The 5455-nt window shown below is 37.1% G+C and overlaps 1 pseudogene; it reads left to right on the forward strand.

Moving 5' to 3' along the window:
* The first annotated feature begins 224 nt into the window (after window positions 1–224).
* On the forward strand, window positions 225–1622 carry LOC138156166 (TOM1-like protein 1 pseudogene; annotated as a pseudogene).
* The last annotated feature ends 3833 nt before the right edge of the window (window positions 1623–5455 follow it).

A 5455-nucleotide genomic window follows, 5' to 3' on the forward strand; every position in this document is an offset into this window, starting at 1 on the left:
TTTAGGTGGATTTTTAGTATAACTACAGACATAAGTATATGTAGATAAAAATACACAGATGTTCTAAGATGTATCTCTATTTCTTTCATGGGGATAATGTGAGTGGAAGGGGGAATATAGAATATAACCTATTGTCTCTGTAAGGCTAGAAATGTCTCTTTGGAAGCTTTTCCTCCTCCTCTTTTAAATGGATGTTAATCCTGGGCCTGACTTGGAGGCTTACCATGGTGTTTGGAAAGAGTCACAAAGGACCCCTTGGGACTTCAGTGGACCACTTAAGGCTATGGTTGCAAACATTCAAACTGAAGACTGGAGCCAGTTTATGCACAGCTGTGACATGATGATCACCAGCAAAGATGAGCCAAAAGAGTCAGTGAGAAATTTGAAGAACAGGATTTCTTAAAACTGCTATCACAAGGAGATCCAAATTACATTATAGCTTATCAACACGTGTGCAGAACTCTAGCCCAAATTTCCTAAATGATTGGGAAGAGGGACTTTATTAGACATCATACTAGTTAAGCTCCTGAATTCCAGATACAACTTGGCCTTTAAATATGCAAAATGATATCTTAAGCTTCATCATGAAATAGTCACAAGGTTTTCCCAGAGGAAAGGAAGGAAATATACCTAGAGCTGTTCAAGAAAGGAATTCAGTTTTCCTCTTCAGAGACCAGATTGAAGAAGAGAGAGAAGTGGCCTTGTCCCAGAGCATAACTAAGCCACTGTCATCAGTTCCATCCACATCAATTTGTGTGTCTTTTGCTGTTCCCAAGTCTCCAACTATTTTACTGATTTCTGAACAGAATGGAAAACTCCACAGTGAAGTGGATATGGTGAAAATTAAAGTGAAAGTAATGTCAGTTATGTTGGTGGTGAATACACGTGGATCTGAAAATCAGTAAAATGTGGAACTCTTAGAGAAATTGTATGAGACTAGTCAGGACATGCAGGAAAGGTTCATGGACCTGCTGGCAGTGGTGGAAATAAGGGTGTGACAATGGAGCTCATTCAAGTGAATGAGGGTTGAAATCAAGCCCTCTTTGGATATGAGAGGTTTTCTTGAAATCAGAAACAATTCCAGGAGCAAAATTTGAGCCAAGAGGAAGCCCAGAAGAATTACTGTGAGCTTTAGTCCCATCCTATGATTTACTTAAGTCCAAGTCCATGCTTTCTGACTTCTGACTTGCCATGGGAAGGAGTCCATGCCATGAGTTCTGAATTTTCTTGCTTAAATGTTAGCTCTCCATATGACACTGATGCTAACCAAATCCAGTACTTCACTCACATCTAGAATTATTGGCCTCAGAGAATCCAGAAATATCCCTGTTTTCTCAAAGGACAGATCAAAGCATTTCCTCCCATCATTTATATGACAGTTTCTTAACCCATTTAAATCCAAACTTGATGCAGCCAGTCAACCTTCAGGCCGGCCAGGCTGGAACTTAAAGTCACAGGCCCCCAACTTTGTCCAGCAATCAGTGAGAACGGAATAATTTTCAGCTACCCAGTTACTATGAGGTAATGGAGTTTGACCCCTTGTCTCCAGGTGCCATACAGAAGCTCTTTATGAATGCCATAAACCAATTCAGAAACACAAACATTTGAAACATCTTTTTTAGAGAAATCCATCATCATACCCTTATGATATAGTAGATGAATTATTTCTTGAATAAATCATAAAGTATATGATAAACTGGAGTGGAAATTAAGGAAAAAATATCAAATTTCACTTAATTAAAATTGAATGGAAAATAATTTTGCATTTTCAAAACCATTTTTACCTTTGTGTTTTTATTTGTGGCATAAAGTCCTTAATTATTGTCATTTACATTTCATGTCTGTAACAATCATTGGAAAATATGTCAAGTTGACTTTTTAAATGATTTTAAACTTGAAATAAAATATATTATTTTATTTTTACTGTAAAAAAAAGAAATGGATGTTATCAACCATGTCTGCCCACACCTCTTTCTTTTCCTGTTGATTATTTTCTGATCCTTAGTCATTAAGATCAATTCCATAAAAGGAGAAGGGGAGTTGATTGTTATGACCAGTGTTCCAACAGCCTTAGACTTGTTCCAGGTAAAAGAAATGGTATTCGAATGGAATTTTAACTTTGGGGTGAGTGGTCCTGGTTTGAATGACTCCCTCTCTGTTGGACATATATCAGCTAATAAAATTATTAATAAATATAAACATAAAATTTACTCATAATCCCCTATGCTGGGAAATCCTACCTCATTTTGGCCAGAGGTATAATCTAAGTCCTCTGTATTCTCAGCTATTTACTGGGTTCCTGCATAGCAATCCTTTTTGTACCTAATGAGGAACATATATGAATCAAAAACAATTAAACCAGATAATATGTTTGTCTATAATTAATCAGTAGTAATGGTATGGGAGTAGGGAAGAGAGAAGGCAAATATTAGGGTACTTAAAAAATAAGAGCAGTGCTAAATTCATATCATAGTTGAGTGAGCTTCTTGGGAGCAGGAAAATAAAATCAAGAAGATGGTGCCAAAAGTAGTCATGCAGAATTGTTATTTGAAACGATCACAGAATTCATCCAACTTAATCCCTAATTAATCAAGAAACTATAACTCCTCTGACAAGTACTCAACAGAACCACACTTGAAGACATCTTTTATAGAAGGACCTTCTATCTTTAAGAATCCATTCTGCTATTATTTGCTTCTTTGTCTTCTATAGGACTTATTTTATTTGCCTGGCTGTATTGATGTAATGGCAAGCAAAGTAATACTTTGGTGCTTGTTCCAGATATTCAAGAGCCTTTGAACCTCGTCTTTGATCCTATGAAGTCTTTTTGGAAACAGCATATATGGTGTTGCCATTAATAGGCCTAAGGGAGATTGGAGACCTTCTCCGGTCCTTAATAGGCCTAACGTCATCACATGGAGCTTACAGAAAGAGCAGAACCAGAAGGGTCGAACAAGAAGAGTGGAACAGGAAGGCGCAGAGCAAAGCTTGAGCATTCGATGGGACCAAGCAGAACTGAGAAGGAGAATATGTGTGATGTCCAGCGTTCTGTCTGTGTTGATGTTACTTTGTCAGAATGAAACATTCTGTCTGTTGAACAAGGACTTTACTGCTTATACAGCAGCCTTAAAAAAGGACTTTACTACTGTTACAGAAGTCCTGAAAGAGGGCTTTACTGCTTTTTAAAGAAGTCCTAGGACTTTACTGTTAATTTGTGTTTGATTTCTCAGACAGAAACTTTTTCTTTTGGTTTGTGTTAATCAGACAGAAAATGAATTGAGGTGATAGTGCCCAAAATGTGTGTCAATATTGTTGTAGCTCTGTTAAGCTTTGTCTTCCTAGAAACAGAAACTGAGAAGAGCAGTCCCAGTAACCTGAGGTGTGAAACAGGAGTGGAGAGCTGCCTATGTGTGTGTCCAGGCAAGAGCTGAGAATGGTCAATCCATGGAAAAGGAGCCCTGGGGTTTGGAAATCAGCCTCCAGTTAAGATGAAAGAGGACTTGACTTGGGTACTCTTAATTAATAGATGAGATTGTGACTTATTGTGACCTAATGGTAGATGGTGTTTGTACTTTCTGCTGTCCCTTAAGGATGATTACCCCTTAAAGATGATTGACTTAAGGATGATTAGAAGCCAGCCTGGAGTCAAGATGAAAGAAGATCTGACTTGAGTACTCTATATTGATCGAGGATATTATGACTTACTGAATGATATGTTTTGTTTAAGACTATGTGGCCACCTAAACAATAAGTTATGTTATATTGTTGTGAATATTGTGCTTTAGTTTCTTGAATGTTTTGCTTTAGTTTATTGCTGAATATATAGATTTCACTACATGATGCCATTAGATTCATAAAGTTATTCTCAGGAATAACCAGCAGTCCTCAGGAAAGCTGCTTGTGATTGGCTTTATAATTGGACAGAATACCTTTATGAGATATTCAATTCATGTGTATTATCTGCAAATCAACCACTTTCCTTTGTATCCTTGTTTTAATTGTGTTTGTGCAAAAAGCTTTTCAGTTACATTCAGTCAATAACTATTTATTTCAATTACTGTGATTCCATTTATTATTTTTGTTTTGTTCAGAATTTGCATCCTAACCATGAGACTGAAAGATGAGTAGTCTGCTTCTCTTCTTTTTTTTTATGGGATCCCTTTAATATTCAAGTTCTCTTTCCAATTTGAGATTGTTGTGATATAAATGTTCATATAAACCAGGTTTATTCCAAGAAACTCTCCCTTTCTGTAAGCAATTCTTTCCAAATAGGAGGTTTTTACCAAAGTGATTTGGGGCAGGGGAAATTGAACACTAGATTATTGAGTTCATTTTTTTCTAATTGTGCTTTGTTTGATCTGTTTTGCTAATGTACTCATTGAGACGTGTCAGGGAGTGTTTTGGACTTCAAATAAAAAAAAAACATGAAGAGAATTCTAATCTAGATCCACTTCTTACTAACACAAAGGTGAAAATAGTTGCTGAGGTGAAAATGACTGGAAAACTTGAGAAAAGTGAACACCGTGATAGAGAAAAAGAAATCTGAGAATAGTAGAACATGCATTCTGGATCTGAGGAATACATTTCAAAAACTTCAGAGGGAATATAGGTAGGATCTCATAGAGCAAAATGCTTCAGAGGAGTCAGCTCAGTTAGGCATATGAATTCTCAAGAATGAGATTTTGAAAATACAAAATTGTAATGTAATGTCAAGGAAAGGCAACTTCCCAAGGTTCAGAATACCAGCATAGGTGCTCTCCATTTTATTAGTGACAAATTAAGAACAGAGGGAATCAAAATATGATTCAAAATCATTCAAAATACAGCATTTACTAAGTGTGATTAAATAATATCCAAGTACTACCCCACCCCAGGACCTTACATTCATTCAATCAATTACAAAGTCCCTCTTCTAAATACTACTCCACCCCTAGGCTGTACCTTCATTTAGTCCATCACAAAGCCCCTCTTCTCAAATGGAGATTAGTTTCCAATCATAAGTAAAGTAAATTCATTTGTTCAATCATAGAACACAAAAAGGTCAAAAGTTCCCCACCCCTGGATCACAACTGAATCTACCCCAGAGTTACAACAAGTTTAACCACAGCACTCAATACCCAAATGGAGGTCTTTTCTTCATCTTGACATGAGGCAAGTCTCAGCAATCTTGGTTTCTGGGGAGACAAAGCTTAGCAAGGCCACAAGATACATTGCCAGTCTCTTCATTAATTCATCCTCTGTCTGCAGAACAGTCCTAGAACCCCTGAAAACATTAGCAAAACCCTCTCCCAGGATTTCTGTAAACATACAACAAGAAAATCCTTCTTCAGGGCTTCTGAACCAACAGAAAGGTTCCCAGACCCCTGCAACAACAGCACTGTCCTTCACCAGTGGACAGTATTCACTCTTTGTCTGCAGGACAGTCTCAGTAGCTCTTAACCAACAGCCAGGTTCC

This window comes from Petaurus breviceps, unplaced genomic scaffold, assembly GCF_028583685.1.
Source record: "Petaurus breviceps papuanus isolate PSGF00001 unplaced genomic scaffold, PetGlider_PUasm1.0 154, whole genome shotgun sequence".
Classification (NCBI taxonomy): domain Eukaryota; kingdom Metazoa; phylum Chordata; class Mammalia; order Diprotodontia; family Petauridae; genus Petaurus; species Petaurus breviceps.